Source organism: Heptranchias perlo, chromosome 25 (assembly GCF_035084215.1).
Source record: "Heptranchias perlo isolate sHepPer1 chromosome 25, sHepPer1.hap1, whole genome shotgun sequence".
Classification (NCBI taxonomy): Eukaryota; Metazoa; Chordata; class Chondrichthyes; order Hexanchiformes; family Hexanchidae; genus Heptranchias; species Heptranchias perlo.
This window is the reverse complement of record NC_090349.1, coordinates 19,453,054-19,474,611: the sequence shown is the minus strand read 5'-3', so window position 1 is coordinate 19,474,611 and position 21,558 is coordinate 19,453,054.

Below are 21,558 nucleotides of genomic sequence, written 5' to 3'. Positions count from 1 at the left end.
AATCTGAAAGTTCCTTTAACTCTTGAATGTTTAAACCTAGTTGTGAGGCAAAACAAAAATAATGCTGGCTCCACGGCTTGCTGGTTAAATAAGCAATATTTAGGCTATATTCCTGTTTAAGAAGCTTTCATGATTGCGAGCAGTCACCTGTGGAGAGAAACAGCTCAAGGAGCCTTATAAGCAGGGCCATTGATTAACAGTGAACAAAAAAGATTAAATTCCATTTTATGACGTGGCACTCTGGGATTTTTAATGTGTTTTGGGACAATGGGATTTTTAGCTATGTTTTGGGACTCTGGGATTTTTATCAGGGATCACATACCATAATTCATTCCATTTTCTGTGTAAACTGCAAGTCTGTGGCCTTGATCATAGGAGTTTTAAAGGATCCTTTGCACTTGACATAATCCTCATTCAAAGTAAATAAACCCTAAATGAATGTTGCAGCGATTTAATGATAAGACTAGAAATAACACCACGTGCTTTCACTGCATGAACATTTGCAATATTTATATCAAATTCCTCTGCTGTTTAATAGAAGTGTTAACTCTTTTACTCTATTTTCAATTGGTTAATGCCACTGTTAAAACAGTAGCGAATCTGACACAAATGCATTAACCCATTGTTGTTCATGCAATAATATTGCACAGTGGCATTCCAGCCTCATAGAAGTATTATGAATAGAATAATTTATGGAAGACCACAATTTTCATTTGCACTCGAGAGATTACATAACTCAGTCATGCAGATAAAAATCATACTCCATTGTATAAACTTGGGATTAATACTAGAAGCATAAAGGGGAAGGTTGGAATAAATATTTTCATGCAAACAGTCATGAGAATATGGATTACATTACCACAAGTGACTATTGATCAAAAAACTCAAATTCCATTTTTATGACATGGTACTCTGATACTTTCACCAGTATTTTGGGGATCACATACCACAATTCATTCCATTTTTCTGTGAAAAATCCAAGCCTGTGGCCTTAATCATAGGGAATTTTAAAGGACCTTTTGCATTCGAAATATTATTCATTGACAATAAGTAAACACATTTAAGAGATTAGATAAACAGTTGGAGAAGAAAAATATTAGAGCACAGGGAAAGATGAGGGAAATGAAAGTCCCAACCGACAGACATACTGAAGTCACAACCTGCTAATTGGAGTACATATCCATTATCCCTACTCTCTGTCTCCTATCTCTTAACCAATTCCCTACCAATGTCAATAGTTTGCCTCCAATTCCACGCGCTTTAATTTTTGCTAACAGTCACTTGTGTAGAACCTTATCGAATGCCTTCTGGGAGTCCATATCAATAACATCCATAGACACTCCCTTATCTACTACGCAGTAACTGCTTCAAATAATTAAACTAGTTAGGCAGACATGACTTATCCTTTGATAATCCATGCTGGCTCTCTCTGATCAGTTCATATTTGTCCAAATGCTCAGTCACTCTGTCCCTAATAACAGATTCTAATAACTTCCCTGAAACGCATTGCTTCTAAATCCAAGCTGACTATGGCCTTTGTGCTCTTTAGATAACCATTAATTGAATGCTATATAATGATGTCAAGCATTCTCTCCACTACAGATATTAGGATATTTATATTTTCATCAATTTACAAAAATGGTAATAGAGCAAGATAGAAAGTAATCTTTGAGTCAATGAGCTGGTAAGATATTAATCATTTATAGTTCATGCACCTACATAGATATGGTTAAAATAGGCTGCTGGGAGTCAATGACAACTTCTGAGGGATATAGCTTGAAACAACAGTCAGCAATATTTTTGTGAAACAGAAGACTAGCAATAGTCTATCAGACTGCTAACATGACATTGTTAAATATTTATGCAAATATTGTTTGTACAATTAACAAAGAAATTGGATTGTTATTCAAAAAGGAGTATATTTTATTAATATTTCATTCTGTAGATTCCTGCTTCTGTACCTTCCATTATGTTTGTTGTTTCAGATGTATTGCACTGTTTTTCACTTTTTCTTGTATCAATGCTCTATGTAAATCCTGACCAAAAAAATTTATGTTCCTGTTATAACATTCTTCAAAATGATGAATTTGTCAAAATAATTTTCTGTTTTAAATGAGTACAAGTTTGAAACTGTACCCATGTTGGGACAGGCCATCAGACAAGGGCATCAGATAAATAATATTGACTATATTACTTTCCAGTAATCAATCTCCATAAACTTGCAATATTGAGGCTATAATGCGCACTGAAAGTTAGAGTGCATGCTGCCAGCATCTGTTGCTACAAAACTGACCAAAATCAGAATAATGAATTAGTCAGCAGTATAAACAATATCAATATCAATCTAATTTTGGGCACAGATAAAGGTTATGATGATGAATTTATTTTATTAGATTACTTCCTTCACTTGGAGGTGCTCATTGAAAGAAGTTTGCCCTTTTATAAATTTTTATTACGTTTTTTTAATGGAGTACAATGATGCATTAGCAAAGTATGTCCCTCCAATGCTTCGAGATTTAAACAAGTGGCTAATTCTTTCACAATCTTCACTAAAATTTGGATAAATCATTTTGAAAACATCAACATTGATGCATAAAAGTAACTTGTAATTACATGTAATCAGCAACATGAATTAGCTGCAGTAGAAATGCAGCTGGCGTGAAGTGCCATCAGAAAAGGTGGGGGTAGAAATTCGTGTTGAACAGTAGCGCAAAACAGGCAGCTTCACGTCGCCCGCCCGTTATACTCCCTGCCCGCTACACTCCACACCTGATATACTCCCCCACCCGATATACTCCCCCACCCGATATACTCACTGCCCGATATATTCCCCGCCCGATGTACTCCCCGCCCGTTGTACACCCCGCCCAATATACTCCCCGCCTGTTATACACCCTGCCCGATATACTCCCTGCCCGATATACTCCCTGCCCGATATACTCACTGCCCGGTATACTCCCTGCCCGATATACTCCCTGCCCGATATACTCCCCACCCGATATACTCCCCATTCGTTATACTCCCCGCCCGATATACCCCCGCCCGTTATACTCCCCACTCGTTATACTCCCTGCCCGATATAACCCCGCCCGATGAACTCCCTGCCCGTTATACACCCTGCCCGATATACTCCCTGCCCGATATACTCCCTGCCCGATATACTCCCTGCCCGATATACTCCCCGCCCGATATACTCCCCATTCGTTATACTCCCCGCCCGATATACCCCCGCCCGTTATACTCCCCACTCGTTATACTCCCTGCCCGATATAACCCCGCCCGTTATACTCCCCGCCCGTTATACTCCCCGCCCATTATACACCCTGCCCGATGTACTCCCTGCCCGATGAACTCCCCGCCCGATATACCCCCGCCCGTTATACTCCCCGCCCTATGTTCAGTCCCATTGCCTTCAATCGAACTGAATATCAAGTGGGACGTGTATCAGGCAGCCGATGCGATAAAACCTGTTTAGTGCTACCGTCCAAGACAGATTCCTACTCCGCAATGTTTAAAAATGAATCTAAGTGGCCTACGCACATTTCTGCCTTTCACATTTTAATGGTTGGAAAGAGCTGGCTTATCGTGCCAGCTAATTCAATCACTGAAACTCATACTAATAGTGAAAGACCGATGAGCAGGGCTCCATGCATGTGTTTGGTATGCATTTATAGAACTCTGACTTTATCAACTGTACGGGCATGCCAGGTTCCAGTGAGGTGAAATTGCAGCCAATACCCACAACCCTTGGTACAGTACCAAAGTAGGCATAAAATACAATTATGAAGACACAGAGTGGTGACATCAGTACGCCTACAAGACTTGGGCAGATCAAAAACTTCTGTTGGCATGAGACCAAACACTCGTTTACATGACATGGCCAGAGGGATGAGTTTCATGTTAGTATAATACCATGGGGTGGGGGCAGGTTTACACACCCAGCTTTATTCAGGAGTGGAGTTTATACTGGATTCACTTCAGCATGAATTTTTCAGTTTCAATAGTGTGTCAATTAGAACAACAAGCTATTCAGACATGGATTACTGAAGTTCTTCCAAATCACAAGTGAAGACATGACAAATTACCCGTGCTTTGTTGTTCCCAGAAGAATTGACATTTTTCGAGTTCTTCTGGGATTTTATGAAGGTTAAGCTCCTAATCCTTTCCAATCACATTTTTAAAATCATAAAACTTGCATCGATTTAATTTTTATGTCATTTGAAATTCAGTTCTTTACAGCAACAAAATCTAAAGTCATCTAAAGAGTTGATGGCAAAGGCTTTTTTTTTCCAATGTAAGAACAGGCATGTTACTACCCATATTCAGCTGTTTATTCTCACTTGTCGAGTTCTAGGCAGTGAAGTTTAACTCAAACCCTTATGACTCACAGAATAGCTTGTACTCTCACATTATAAATCATTACCAGTAAGAAAACCCTTCAGGTCTGAATTGCTTCAAATAAATGGTAATAAAAACAACTCCTTTGATACCCTGGCTATAGTACACTTTTGGGACAAATGCACCAACATCCTATCCCAAGAGTGCAGCTCAACCTTTACAAACTGCATAGCGCAGGGACCATTGAAATCAGCACAATATATTGTCCTGTGCTGGTGCAGAGCCACCTGCAATATCATTGTAAATTAGGCTGATTTCTAGGGGCACCCCACAATATATTACACTGGGATGCCATGATACATATGATGTCATTGTCTTGTTGCACAATGCATTATGATAAATCTGCTGATGCAGCCTAAGACTTAAACATGTTGTTTTAAATAGGACCAGCATAACTGGCTTAATCTTGAATTCAATACCAGATCCCATAAATATGACAAATTGCTGATAAATTGATAGCAATTCTGCTCTTCCTACTATCTAAAGTGACCTGCAAGTATATTTATCATAATAAAACTATTTCTATAAATGAAAGCAAAACCTTTGGACACAATTCTAATAGGAGAGTAGGTATTTGCCTGGTACAGCTTTGCATCAAAGAATTTTCATGCAATTTAATGAATTCCTGTGAAGTTAGAACCAAATACACAAAACCTGTTTGTGAAACAATTTGCATAATTCCATCAATTGTAGTAGGGAAGTATGTAAGTATTTGTACCAAAGTGGTCATATTTTCAGTGTTGTTTCTGTTCTGTAAGGACACTGGTATGAAGTCAAAATAGTCGCAATGACTTCAGTTTTATCTTTAACTAAAAATCGTACTTTACATTATATTCAGCAAAAGTATTTTAATGTAATTGTCATTCTCTACGTACCATGCAATCTGAAAGTCATAGTCTATGCTCATGAAGACATCGTGACCGGACATATGCAACTTCTTCTCTGTGTGCCCTATGAGAGCACCCCCATGTGGCCATCTTCAGCTATTTTTTCTGCTATCAACTACAGTCAATTTCATGTTGTTCCAGCTTGCGTGAGAGAGAAGCCTTTTCACTGCTGACTTATCTGTTTATCCTCTGGTTTTTGAGAATTATTATCTGTGATATTTGCTTTATAAAAGGTCTGGCTTTAAAATTTGCACTGACAGAGAGCATTTCCTGTAACTGATATGCCTGTATATCATCTATCCCTGTCCGGATATACCTTATACTGACATATGTGTGACAGAACCATGGAGGCTGTGGTAGTCTTAATTCAAGTAGGTTTAAAGTAGGTAGAAATTAATCGAATGTAATCCTTCCTAGGTTTGTTACAGTAACTGAAAAGCTGTTCCAGAGGAAGAATGTTCACAGCCAAAATTCACCTTCATACCCAGGATCTATCTCAGAGCCCATCTTCACAGGCTCATACATGAAGCTTATAATGGAGCAAAGTCTGTCCTGCTTCATATTACAAGGTATATTTCTTTATTCTTTAATTACATAATATATTGCAAGTACTATCAAGCCCCATTTCAAGACTTGAGCTTATAACTTAACTTGGCTCGAGTGCAGTACTGAGGGATGCTGCATTGTCAGAGATGCTGACTTTTGAATGAGACATTAAGCCAAGGCCCCACTTGCCTGAACAGATGGATGTAAAAGATCCCATGGCACTATTCAAGAAAGAACAGGGAAGTTCTCCTGGCATCCTGGTCCAAATTCATTTCTCAACCAGCACCTCCATTGTGAAGCATTTTAGGATATCCTGGGGACATGAAAGACTCTATATAAGTAAAAGTTACTTCTTTCTTACTGCCCCAAGTGTAACTATACATGAATTGTCCTTTTTGTTGCATCTAATTCGTTGGTTAGTGTGCAGTTTTGGGTGCCCAACTTTATGGGGAAAGGGTAAGGAAGTGGGACCATGTGGATAGCTTGCCCAGAGAGCAGACATAGACGTGATGGGCTGAATGGCCTCCTTTTGTGCTGTAAAATTCTATGTTGTGCCGGAGAACTGGAACAAACTGCAAAAAGGTGTTTGAAAGTTGGGCCATTTTAAACATGATGAAGTGGTTGGGATGGATACTTATAGCAGTGTCATCAGCATACAAAGATTAATTGTATTCATTCCTTTTTGCCTGTACTCCATGGATGCCTAGATTCACTCAGTATGACACTAGAAGTTTTATGGCTGGGGCAAATGGATGGGGGGGTGGGGAGAGGACATGGACTGTCCTTGTTTGGTCCCCCACTGCAATGAAATGCAGCAATGATGAGGCCATTGGTACACACTGTGGATGGGGGGTTCGAATACAGGATTGCAATTCACCTCCTGAATGTATTGTCAAATCTCATTGTATACAATTTCACGCTTGAATTTTCACTCAGTACAGTCGAAAATGCCTTTCCACATCCAGGCAGAGTACCAGAACAGGTGTGTTGGTGCTGTTGCAATCGCCTGGGGCTATTCCTTGAGAGGCGGTCCCACATAAAGCCTGTTTGATCTGCAGTTGGACCAGCCCAGTGATGACTACATCTAGTTTGAAGGCTAAGATCTTGGCCAGTATTTTATAGTCAGCATTGAGAAGGGATGCAAGTCTGTACGATTAGCACAGAGCAGGGTCCTCACCTTTTTTATGTATTAACATGATTATGGCTGCCTCTGAGCATGTCTGGGAGAGTCTTTATCTCTGGCACATAGTGTAGGAGTTTCAGTAGGAAAGGAGTGAGTTCCAATAGAGTCTTGTAGAATTCAGCAGGTTAGCAATCATACCTTGAGGCATTCCCCAAATGGAGGCTTTTTACTGCCAGCTGGAGCTCTCTGGCTGAGATCAGGGCATTGAGCAATTGTGCATTTTCCTGAGAGAGTTGGAGGAAGGGGAGGTTGGATAGATATTGTGCAGTTTCATATAGCCCTGGAAGTTATCTAATCTGACTAGTTGCATGGTTAAAGATGACCAGAGCTGCATTATTTGAAAGCCATAAGAACCACGGACTCGATGGGCCGAATGGCCTCCTTCCGTGTTGTAACTTTTCTATAATTCATATGATTGCAAAACAAGGCATCGAAAGGGCAATTATTCTTGTTACACTCGTTGGGTCTGAATGGTTTTCAGACCTACCATCCCATGGACACGTTGTTCAGGTTAGGATCTCTTGTCCAAATAAGAGTTTTATATACTAACGCACAGATTATAGGAAATAAATTGAATGAATTAGAGGCTCAAATACAGTTTAGAGGATATGACATGATGACCATTACTGAGACATGTCTGCAAGATAGTTATGGTTGGGAGTTAAATATTCCAGTTTATAAGGTCTTTAAAAAGGGGAAACTGGAAGAGGAGGAGGCCAGCCTTATTGATGAAAGATACTATTACAACATTAGTAAGAGAGGATATAGGTAAAGGAAAGCAATCAGCAAAGATTCTATGGTTAGAGTTGAGGAATAAGAGAGGACTTAAAACTGTAATGGGAGTTGTCTACAGGCCTCATGGTAGCAGCAATGAAGTGGCAAAATGTATTAATTCAGAGATTAGAGAGGCTTGTAACAAAAGCAGAGTTGTTTTAATGGGAGACGTTAATTTTCATATAGACTGGGAAGAGCAGAGTAGCTCAAGTCAGAATGATAGTGAATTTCTTGAGTGCATTTAAGATAGTTTTCTGGAGCAATATGTTCCAGAACCAACAAGAGGACAGGCCATACTAGATTTAGTAATGAGAAATGAGCCAGACTTAGTTAATAATCTAACAGTAAGGGAACATTTATCTAACAGTGATCATATATGATCGAATTCAATGTTAGGTTTGAAAAGCAGAAACTTAACACAGTTACTAAGGTTCTAGGTTTTGGTAAGGCTAACTTTAACAGATGAGATAGAGACTGATGACAGCAAACTTGTCAAAACTGTTATTGGGTAAAACTACAGATGAAAAGTAGGAGGTGTTCAAAAAATAATTTGGCTTAATATAGGACCAGTATATACCCCTCAGGGGCAAGAGGATTACTTACCAAATAAAACAGTCATGGCCGACAAAAGAGGTGAGAGATAACATAAAACTAAAGGACAGAGTATACAAAAGTGCAAAGAATAGCGTTGAACCAGGGAACTGGGGGAGATCTAAAGAACAGCAAAGGAAGACAAAAAGGATAGTAAGAGCTGCAAAAAGGGAACACAAAAAGAAACTTGTGAGGGATATCAAAATTAACACAAAAAGTTTTTACAATTATATTAGAAGAAAAAGGGTAATCAAGGGAAATGTTGGCCCTTTAGAAACAGATGTGGGTAATATTGCAAATGAAAATAAGGAAATGGCAAACTTGTTGAATAATTACTTTGTGTCAGTCTTCACAGTAGAGGAAGAGAATAATATACCTGCTATTCCAGGGAAACTAATAATGAATCAAGGACTGGAACTCACTAAAGTTAACGTAAGTAAGAAAACAGTATTAGAAAAAATAATGGCACTAAAGACTTACAAATCCCCAGGATTTGATGGTTTCCACCCCAGGGTTTAAAAGGAAATAGGTGAGGAAATTATAGATGCTTTAGCCATGATCTTCCAAAGCTCTCTCAATTCAGGAATTGTCCCTTTAGATTTGAAAATCTTTCTTAAATAATGAAGAGAGAGAAACCAGGAAATTATAAACCTGTCAGTCTAACATCTGTTGTGGGGAAGTTATTGGAATTTATAATTTAGGAATGCGTGACTGAGCACTTAAGAGAAATTTGAGCTGATTAGAGAGAGCCAACCTGGATTTGTAATGGGTAGATCATGTCTAACGATCCTAATTGAATTTTTTGAGGAAGTAATAAAAGTAGTAGACAGGTGATTGTCTATGGATGTAGTTTATATGGACCTCCAGAAGGCATTCAATAAGGTTTCACATAGAGATTGTTAGCTAAAATTAAAGCTCATGGAATTGAAGGCGAAGTATTGACCTGCTTAGAAGATTGGTTAGGCGGTAAAAGACTGAGAGTGGGGATAATGGGATGTACTCGAATTGGAAGGAAGTGACTAGTGGTGTCCCACAAGGATCTGCGCTGGGGCCTCAACTATTCACTATATTTATTAATGACTTAGATAACACAATAGAGAGGCATATATCCAATTTACCGATGACACAAAGATTGGTGGCATAGTAAGTAGTGTAGACGGGAGCATAAAATTACAAAGAGACATTGATAGATTAAGTGAGTGGGCAAAACTGTAGCAGATGGATTTCAACGCAGGTAAATGTGAGATCATCCAAAAAGGATAGATGCGAGTATATTTTAAATGGTGAAAAGCTAGGAACAGTGGAGGTTCAAAGAGATTTAGGGGTCCATGTACACAGATCACTAAAATGTAGTAGTCAGCTAGAAAAAATAATCAAAAAGGCTAATGGAATGTTAGCCTTTATAACTAGAGGGCTAGAATATAAAGGGGAGGAAGTTTTGCTACAGTTATAAAAAGCCCTAGTTAGACCACATCTGGAATACTGTGTACAGTTCTGGGCACCGCACCTTAGAAAGGATAAATTGGCCTTGGAAGGAGTGCAGCACAGATTCACCAGAATGTTACCAAGGTTCCAACGGTTAGATTATGAGGAGAGATTACATAAACTAAGCTTGTATTCCCTGGAATATAGAAGGTTAAGGGATGATTTGATTGAGGTTTTTAGGATTTTGAAAGAAATTGATACGATAGATAGAGAGAAACTTTTCCGCTGGTGGGTGAGTCTAGGACGAGGGGAAAGAACCTTAAAGTCAGAGCCAGGCCATTCAGGAGAGAAATTAGGAAATATGTTTTCATGCAAAGGGTGGTAGAAGTGTGGCACTCTCTCCCACAAAAAGCAGTGGATGCTAGCTCAATTAATAATTTTAAATCTGAGATCGATAGATTTTTGTTAGCCAAGGTTATTAAGGGACATGGAGCCAACATGGGAGGATGAAGTTAGGATACAGATCAGCCATGATTTCACTGAATGGCGGAACAGGCTCGAGGGGCTGAATGGCCTACTCCTGTTCCTATGTTCCTATGACTGTGTAAAATGCTTCCCATATACTATGATGTGGAGATGCCGGTGATGGACTGGGGTTGACAATTGAAAAACAATTTTACAACACCAAGTTATAGTCCAACGATTTTTATTTGAAATCTACAAGCTTTCGGAGGCTTCCTCCTTCCTCAGGTAAATGTTCAGGAGCTCCCTGAAGCCTATGCATTTATACATCACAGAACAATACATGGTGTTTACAGACTGCCCCTGCAACTGCCCGTTACCAAGGCAATCACCATGCTCAGACAGAGAGGTGTCACGGGACGCAACAAACAGGGTACCCTTCGTCGTCCAGTACTTCCCCGGAGCGGAGAAACTACGCCATGTTCTCCGCAGCCTTCAACATGTCATCAATGACGACGAACACCTTGCTATGGCCATCCCCACACCTCCACTACTCGCCTTTAAACAGCCACCCAACGTCAAACAGACTATCGTTCGCAGCAAATTACCCAGCTTTCAGGAGAACAGCGTCCACGACACCACACAACCCTGCCACGGTAACCTCTGCAAGACATGCCAGATCATCGACACAGATACCACCATCACACGAGAGGACACCACCCACCAGGTGCATGGTTCATACTCCTGTGACTCGGCCAACGTTGTCTACCTCATACGCTGCAGGAAAGGATGCCCCGGAGCATGGTACATTGGCGAGACCATGCAGACACTGCGACAACGGATGAACGGACACCGTGCAACAGTCGCCAGACAGGAGGGTTCCCTCCCAGTCGGGGAACACTTCAGCAGTCAGGGACATTCAGCCACCGATCTTCGGGTAAGCGTTCTCCAAGGCGGCCTTCGAGACACACGACAACGCAAAATCGTCGAGCAGAAATTGATAGCCAAGTTCCGCACCCATGAGGACGGCCTCAACCGGGATCTTGGGTTCATGTCACGCTACACGTTACCCCACCAGCGAACAAAAGCTATCTGTTTTTAATATAATGGGTCATTTGCTGGCTTTCTCTGCCTTCCGGATGTTTCTGCCTCTCTCTCTGTTTTTTTTTCCTGTTTGTTTTTTTGTTGAATGTGTATTCGGGGGTTCTGTAGGTGACACCTCTCTGTCTGAACACGGTGATTGCCTTGGCAACGGGCAGTTGCAGGGGCAGTCTGTAAACACCATGTATTGTTCTGTGATGTATAAATGCGTAGGCTTCAAGGAGCTCCTGAACATTTACCTGAGGAAGGAGGAAACCTCCGAAAGCTTGTAGATTTCAAATAAAAATCGTTGGACTATAACTTGGTGTTGTAAAATTGTTTACAATTCCCATACACTAGCAATACAAACATGCCTGGAACTTGCCTTTCTAAGTCCTACAGGTAAATCATACAGTTAGATGTTGATGTAATATCAAATAGTTGTAATATCAGAAACTGCTGTAATATCAAATACTGGTATATTAAATACTGTTTTAATATCTGATATTGAAGTAACAAGAGATAATAGTATAATACCAAATACTGGTGCATAATCAGATGCTGCAGTATGATTAGTCACTGTAGTATCAAATAATGGTATGATATCTGATACTGGTGTATTATCAGATACTTACATTTAATCAGGTGTTCATGAATTAATATACACTGATGTATTATCACTACACTGGCATAAAAGAGATGCTGGCACAATATCAAATATTGGTATAATATCAATTACTGGTGTAATATCAAATACTGGTGTAATATCAGATATTGGTATAATAACAAATACTGGTGTAATAAAAACAGAAAATGCTTGAATTACTCAGCAGGACAGGCAGCATTTGTGGAGAGAGAAAGTTAACGTTTCAGGTCGATGACCTTTCATCAGAACTGGAAGAAATAAAGATTTAACAGTTTTTAAGCAAGTACAGAGCCACAGAAAAGGGGAGGGGGAAGGGGAGGGGTGGAGAGAACAAAAGGGAAGGTCTATGATGGGGAGAGGGCAGGAATGATTAAATAACAAAAGGAATGATGGTGCAAGGCAAAGGGGGTGGTAATGGGACAAGTAAAGAAACAAAAGATGGGCCTAGAGGAGCTATAAATGGCAACAGCAGAACCATTACCAGCACTTGCTGTCCGAAGAAATGGGAGCAGTGGTTATGATCTGAAGTTATTGAAATCAATGTCGAGTCCAGAAGGTTGTAAAGTGCCTAATCGAAAGGTGAGGTGCTGTTCCTCAAGCTTCTGTTGAGCTTCATTGGAACGGTGTAAAGGCCGAGGACAGAGAGGTCAGAATGGGAGTGGGACGGGGAATTAAAATGGCAAGCGACCAGCAGGTCAGGGTCACGCTTGCAGACAGAGCAGAGGTGTTCAGCAAAGTGATCACCCAATCTGCGTTTGGTCTCCCCAGTGTAGAGGAGACCGCATTGTGAGCAGCGAATACAGTATAGTAAATTGAAAGAAGTATAAATAAATCGCTGTTTCATTTGGAAGGAGTGTTTGGGGTTCTGGATGGTGGGAGGGGAGGAAGTGAAAGGGCAGGTGTTGCATCTCTTGCCCTTGCACAGGAAGGTGCCGTGGGAAGGGGACTGGGTGTTGGGGGTGATGGAAGAGTGGACCAGGATGTGTGGAGGGAATGGTCCCTTCGGAATGCTAAAAGGGGAGGGGAGGGGAAGATGTGTTTGGTGGTGGCATCGCGTTGGACGTAGCAGAAATGGTGGAGGATGATCGGTTGAATGTGGAGGCTGGTGGAATGGAAGGTGAGGACAAGGTGGACCCTATCATGGTTCTGGGAGGGAGGAGAAGGGATGAGGGAAGAAGTGCGGGAAATGGACATGGTCGAGGGCCCTGTCAGCCACAGTGGAGGGGAATCCTCGAATGAGGAAAAAGGAAGACGTATCGGAAGCACTGATTTAACATCAGATATTGGTATAATAGATATAATATCAAATAATGCTATAATATCAGTTACTTTCATAATATCAACAAACGGTATATATATCCTGGCATCGTAGCAGCTACTAGTATGACTTAAGATATTGGGTAATATCAGGTATTAGTGCAATATTAGTTAATGGTTTTTATATCAAATACTAGTGTAATTTAAATGTTCATGTTCAATCAGATACTTTTGTATTTTTAGACAACTATGTAATATCACTTTGCTGTTATAATGTCAGATACTGGTGCAATAACAGGCACTCGTGTAATACCAAATACCAAATACTAACAATAACAAATACTGTGTAATATTAAATACTGATGTAATATCAGATACTCATGTTCAATCAGATACTAATGAATGTAATATCACTTTATTGATAAAAGATCATAAACAGTCAATGGTGTAAAATCAGATACTAATGTCATATCAATACTGGTATCATATCAGCTACTGATATTATGTTATATGCTGGTGTAATTTCAGATACTATGTAATAACAAATGGTAATGTAATCATGAGATACTGGTGTATTGTTAGACATTGGTGTAATATGAAATACTAGTGCAGTATCAATTACTGATGTAACATCTAATACTGGTATAATATCAAATATTGGTATAATATCAAATATTGGTGTAATATCAAATACTGGTACAATACCAGATGCTGGTATCAACAAAAACTGGTACAATATGAGATAACTGTGTTATATCAAATGGTAGTGTAATATCAGATACTTTTGTATTTGTTGATCCTGGTATAATCACAGACACTGGTGTAACATCAGAATACACTATCAAAACAGAAGTTGATTAAAAAAAAACAGAATAATCCTCAGAGGAATACGGTCAGGTAGTAGGAATCTGCTGCTTGGAGTCCTGTAGGGGTCAGTGCTTGAATCAGATTCTTTCTAATGTACTAGATATTGAATCCAAATGCAAGCTTGTCAAAATTGAAGGCAACACTAAAATTGGATGAACAATAGAGGCAAAGGATGTAGCAAGAAATTTGGACAAAATTTAGATCAGTTATGCAACTGGGCAGACAAATGGCAATTAAAATTTAACGCTGTAAATTATTGCATATTGGACAAAAATGTGTGTTATAAGTATAAAGTGAATGGAATTGAATTATCACAGGGAGACTTAGAAGGGGACCTGAGAATAATAGTAGGTATGTCATTTTCAACATCCAGGCAATATGATAAAGCAATTAAAAAACAAATAGAATGCCAGGATGTATAGCCAGTACAGTACAATACCAGTCTTCAGAAGTTATTTTAAGGCTTTGCAATGCACTGGACAGACTGCACTTGGAGAAGTGTTGAGTTCTAGTCACCAAACCACAAAGAACATATTCATGTATTGGAGAGGGTACAAAGAAGCTTGACCCCAAATGTAAAGGGATTGAGCTCTGAGGGAAGATCACAGAAACTCAAACTGTACAGTCCAGAGAGAAAGTGGTTAAGGGGGCCCTCATTATGGTATGGAAAATATTAATGAATATCAATAAAGTAAACTTAGAATATTACTTCACAGTAAGGTAGAAAAATAGAATCAGAGGACGGATACATTTTCAGAATTTAAGTTCCTACATAAAAATTCCTTTATTTCCTCTATCTGTGCTTCCCCTTGGTGTTGTTCTGGGTGCAGGGGCCCCAGATGTCTATGCAACATCTGGAACTACATGCAACAATGGTATGGTTGTCAGCACCTGCCCACTCTCGGACACTTGCTCAGTCCTTTGTGAGGCCTGGCTGCAGTGAGAATACAAGCATCCATCTTGAGAGAAAGCCACCTCATCAGCCCTTTCACTGATGCTGAGTGACACAGCTTGATGTTCATTGGGCTGTAAAAGTAGGGGGGTACATAAGGCTTTAAACTAGCAAAATGGGGCGAGGGATCTGGTAGCAATAACAAAAGCTTAAAGATAAAAGAAACAGAAGATGAGTGTAAAGGCCAGACCAGGGTAAAGAATAAAGATAACATAAACAGTCAAGGAACAAATACAGTTATAAAACAGAAGTATAAAAGGACTGTTAAAAATTAAATAAAAGGAACAACAGGAACAAAAGGAACAACTACAGAGCCTGACATCTGTAGTGGGTAAGTTGTTAGAGGGTATTCTGAGAGACAGGATCTACGGGCATTTGGAGAGGCAGGGACTGATTAGGAACAGTCAGCATGGTTTTGTGAGAGGAAAATCATGTCTCACGAATTTGATTGAGTTTTTTGAAGGGGTAACCAAGAAGATAGATGAGGGCTGTGCAGTAGACGTGGTCTACATGGACTTTAGCAAAGCCTTTGACAAGGTACCGCATGGTAGGTTGTTACATAAGGTTAAATCTCACGGGATCCAAGGTGAGGTAGCCAATTGCATACAACATTGGCTTGACGACAGAAGACAGAGGGTGGGTGTAGAGGGTTGTTTTTCAAATTGGAGGCCTGTGACCAGCGGTGTGCCTCAGGGATCGGTGCTGGGTCCGCTGTTATTTGTTATTTATATTAATGATTTGGATGAGAATTTAGGAGGCATGGTTAGTAAGTTTGCAGATGACACCAAGATTGGTGGCATCGTGGACAGTGAAGAAGGTTATCTAGGATTGCAACGGGATCTTGATAAATTGGGCCAGTGGGCCGATGAATGGCAGATGGAGTTTAATTTAGATAAATGTGAGGTGATGCATTTTGGTAGATCGAATCGGGCCAGGACCTACTCCGTTAATGGTAGGGCGTTGGGGAGAGTTATAGAACAAAGAGATCTGGGAGTACAGGTTCATAGCTCCTTGAAAGTGGAGTCACAGGTGGATAGGGTGGTGAAGAAGGCATTCAGCTTGCTTGGTTTCATTGGTCAGAACATTGAATACAGGAGTTGGGATGTCTTGTTGAAGTTGTACAAGACATTAGTTAGGCCACACTTGGAATACTGTGTACAGTTCTGGTCACCCTATTACAGAAAGGATATTATTAAACTAGAAAGAGTGCAGAAAAGATTTACTAGAATGCTGCCGGGACTTGATGGTTTGACTTATAGGGAGAGGTTAGATAGACTGGGACTTTTTTCCCTGGAGAGTAGGAGGTTGAGGGGTGATCTTATAGAAGTCTATAAAATAATGAGGGGCATAGATAAGTTAGATAGTCAAAATCTTTTCCCAAAGGTAGGGGAGTCTATAACGAGGGGAGATAGATTTAAGGTGAGAGGGGAGAGATACAAAAGGGTCCAGAGGGGCAATTTTTTCACTCAAAGGGTGGTGAGTGTCTGGAACGAGCTGCCAGAGGCAGTAGTAGAGGCGGGTACAATTTTGTCTTTTAAAAAGCATTTGGACAGTTACATGGGTAAGATGGGTATAGAGGGATATGGGCCAAGTGCCGGCAATTGGGACTAGCTTAGTGGTATAAACTGGGCGACATGGACATGTTGGGCCGAAGGGCCTGTTTCCATGTTGTAAACTTCTATGATTCTATGATTCTATGAACAATTAAAGATGAATTAAACTGCCTGTACAGCAATGTACACAGCATCCAAAATAAAACCGGGGGAACTGGAGGCAATAAATCGTAGTGAGGAACTAGATGTAGTCAGAATGACTGAAACATGGCTACATAAAGAACAGGACTGGCAACTAAATATTGCAGACTATAATATAATCAGAAAAGATAGGGAAGGAAGAAGGGGTGGAGTAGCTGTACTAATTAGAGATATTATAATGGCAATAGAAAAAATGGACATAACTAACAGAAGGATAGAAATAGAATCCATATGGTTTGAAATAAAAGATAAGGAATCGATTATGCTAATAGGGGTATACTACAGACCACCTAATAGTAGAAAGGAGATGGTAGAAGAAATATGTAAGCAAATATGTGAAATGAGTAAAGGACATAGAATAATAATCATGGGAGATTTTAACCATCCCCAAATAAACTGGCAAGGCGAGGTAGGGAATGGAGTTTTTACAATGTCTGCAGGACTCCATTCTTACACAGTATGTAAAAGCCCCCAACTAGAGAGGAATCACTGCTGATTCTAATAATGGGAAATGAACTACAACAGATAAGAGAAGTAAGCGTAGGGGAACATCTAGGCAATAACGATCACAACATAATAAGTTTTACGATAAAGATTGAAAAGGACATAAGACAAAGACCAAAGTAATAAATTGGATAAAAGCTGATTTTTCAGGGGATGAGAATGGAACTAGGGAAAATAAACTGGAAAAATTTATTGATAAACAATGAAATAGAACAGCAGTGGGAAACATTTTTATCATTAAACTATCTTAGATTCTGAATGTTCGATTTTTAAACGACCGACAATTCATCTAATTGAAATGAATGAAAACTGTCATCGATGAAAACGCCAAACTGGTTGGAATGTGCATTGCCTGCCAACATTAACGTTTTTTTACCTGGCGATATTTTTGAGTGCACCCCTGAAGAAAGCTAGGGACTCTAGATATTTTTTACAATGGACGCTCTTAATGTAAAAAGTTTATGGGCAAACTCTGGGCTCCAAACATCTTCTATTAAATCTAACACTCATCGATTATTTGGTTTTTGGCATTAATTCATTGTTATAGTGTCATTTGTGGTTGATCTGGACTCGAAGCGCTTCCTGGAGCAGGGAAGTGTTTGGTTTAAATTGGAGGACAGCTCCATGAATCAGCAGGCACCCAAAATAATAGTTGTACATGTGAACACTGCTCCTATTGCCAGTTTTCTCTGCCAGGCAGAGCTTTTGCCTGCTGGTTTGTTGGTTTCTTTCCAATTTGCTAAATTTACACAAAACGTTTTACAAAATGCATGCATTTTTGTGAACATTGTCACATGCACAGAATATTCCTCCTGCATGTGTTTTATTATGTAGGTTTTTGACACGTAGGGAAAAACGGCATCTACTGGTCAGTGAGTTGGTAGCTAGATGGCACAAATTTAAGAATATCACCAAAAGAATGAGGGGAAAGGTTAGCAGAATTTTTTTTTTACACAGAGGGTTGTTAAGACATGGAATGCCTATCAGAAACAGTGGTGGGAGCAGATTCCATGTAGCCGTTAAAACAGAAGTGGATAAATAGTTGAAAAAGAAAAAAAAAACTTTAAAGGTAAAGGGCAAGAAAATGGGACTAACTGAATAGCTCTTTCAGAAATGAGTCCATGAACCTCCTTTAATGCTGTAAAATTCCATAGTTCAATTACTTTAATTTTAATATGCTGAAAGAAGGACTAACCAACCAGGTAGGTAAGGTGAAAGTAACCTGTTATACTGGAAGTCAAACTGGTGACAGGAACACAAATCATGTGCTATAGGGAAAAGAATTCTGTGAGACAGTCCACCTGCCAGTGGTACCTTCAAACGGACCCTGGCACAGATGAATTTCATTGATCTAGGCCCTAATTGCATTATTCATAGTATGAAAAGGAGGCCAGATTTCAGATGGACGGAGTAGAGTAAAAGTAAGTTTCAAAGTGAATTTGCTGTTTACTGGTGCTACTATGGTAACTGGCTACCAGTGTTGGTCCTAGTAACAGATGTAACATTAGGAACAGGAGTAGGCCATTCAGCCCCTCGGGCCTGCTCCGCCATTCAATTAGATTAGAAGCTGATCTTCAATTAGCACTCCAGGCAATTGGTCATTCTCAATATGTGAGCCTGGACGGTCAGGCTGATTCCTCAATTCGGCCCTCCCAGCGAGGAACGGTGTTTGCACAGACTGCTGGTCAGGAAATCCCAGAGCCGGGCTCCTGGTTTTCCATTCATTAATTTAAATGGATGGAAAGTCACTGGCCCTGAGTCCACAATTTCCTGACTGATTTCCTCCCTGCAAAAGTAGCTCCATGCCAGCAGCAACTGACTGAGGAATTTGTGCTAGCAGACCGTTTTACAGTGGAGGAAGTCACAGCTTGTCCTTGCTTGATATTCACACGCCCACACTTTCCAGAAGGGGTTGTAGGAAAAAAGTAAGGAGCTGGAACCCAGACTAGTGATTTCCCTTCCCAAAGAGCACCGAGGCAAATTTTAGCACTTGAACTCTTGCCTCAGCTGAGATTAACTAACTTACTGAACTTTTGTTCTGTATGGCTTAGTACTACACAAGGCAGTGCATCGTCTCACTAGACGAGATTTCAGGGCACAAGCCGTGGGCCAATTGCCGTTTGCAAGCTCCTTTTATTCAGCCTACAAAGTCCCTGCTGCTTTCTTTCATCTTTGTGCGCTTGTATGCAAAGCAGCTTTTGATTTGTGCTCTGTCTCAGCTCTTTAAACCTTCCCCCTCCTCAGGCTGGAAGATTGCTCCCTCATTGCTGGATTTAAACCAATCAGGCAGCAGCCTTCCTGCACCAATTGCAAAACAGTTTTCACAAGTCCTCCAGGTCCGGGAAGTTTAAAGAGTTCAGAATCAATTCGTAAATCATTATCACTGCTGATAGAGGAGGAGGGACAGAACCAACCCCAGTATATTTGCAACAATGTGGGCCTGCAGTAGACGGCAGACCTTAGCAATATCCCATCACTGAAAGGATTATGGTACAGGAGTCAGCTGAGTGGCACTGAAATCAACACACACTGGTCAGAATTGACTGCTACAAATTTCAAAATATCCAATGTAAAAAGGATGTGTAAAGGGCAATAAACCATGGGCCATTCATAGCAAGTTCCTAGTGTAACTAGTCAGACCCAAGTTTTTGACCTTCGGGGAGGAGAGAGGAAATGCTGCTACATTATTCAATATAGTTGTCTGATTTCAAAAGAGAAAGTATGATTCAGGTTCTGTTCCACTGATTTCAATGTGTTTGTATAATTATTTTAAAAGTATAATTTGCAGCTGAAATCTCGGAATTCAAATGATAATATTGTTTTATGTTCTTTTCATTTTTCAATGTTTTGGGATTAGGTAGTATTCTTGAAAATATCAATAAAAGTTTTGGTTAAACTGTCTGTGGCTGTCAAAGTTAGAGTAATTGTAATAACTATACATTAGCACCTGAATTAATAATGTGAGATACACAGATAATGTTAACCTCACTGAAGATCTCTGATTAATTACCAGCAGTTAGCAAAGCAAGCTCTTAAAGATACATGCAGGTCATTGAAGCAAAGCCACAGACCAAAGGTTCCAAAAAGAATTCTAATATGAAACATCCAGCACATCCGATAATGAAAGTTTGAGTATAGTGGGAGTGGGTCGATGCATATCTAAATTGACAATAACAGAACAATCCTTGAAATTACAAATTAGTTTAGCCATGGGAATCTTACACAATCAAGTGCATAAAGAAATATAATCAGGAAAGTAAAAATCTAAGTCCACACGCCAACTGCTGTCACAGTTTTTGCAAAACTTGGAAACAAGGATACTGAAAAACAAAGGTTACAGTTTTCTGTAGTGATTTGCCTTTAAAACAAAATCAGTATCAGGGAGGAATAGAATAAGAAATAATTGTTGCATATTGTACACAGTGTGCATACCATGTGAAGGCATGCGCTTTTGGTGGTATGATAGCAGGGTACAGTGACCAGAAGGACTGCCACGTGAAAGAACATGGGTGAATGAAACAGAGGCCAGCCATAACAATTCCGGCTGTGCATCACTGGAGAATATTGCTGGAAGCTGAATATCAGCATAACAAAGATGGAGATGACTCAGCTCTGAAGAGCTTTATACAAAATCATGCAAAGGCTGCCACAACACAATAGTAGCTAAGCACCAAGGCATTATCAAACACAGGGAGACTGATCTGAAGCTTGTACCCTCTGAAGTATCCCAATGACAGGCTGTTGATCTAATTGAAGAGTATGTTGCGGTTAACCACTTCCCAGCAGTTTTACCACAATAGTCAAATGACATTTTCATGAGTAGCACTGAGAAAGGAAATGCAAATCTGCTGGTGTTAGGTCTGATCAATTGATACCTTGTGGCCAGAGGCAGTCAAATTATTCTAGTCCTGATTCCAGGGTGGCATTCTGCTGTCTTAGTTGCTTTGTCCTGCAATATACATCGCAGAATTATAAGTAACAGAACCGAAGCCCAACAAAAATAAAGATTACACTACAAATTAATCTGAAAAGTGAAGAAAAAAAGGTTTTTCTTTATACATTTAGCCAGAGCTGTACTTACTGGTCTAACTAAATAGTCTATCCAGCTCTAAAGTTTAATTATTTTGCATGATTCAAGTATTAATAAACAATAGAATCAATTGATCAATCTAGGAATCAAAGAATATCAATTTATTATTTCAGTAATATAGCTTTGCATGTATCTTTTTTAA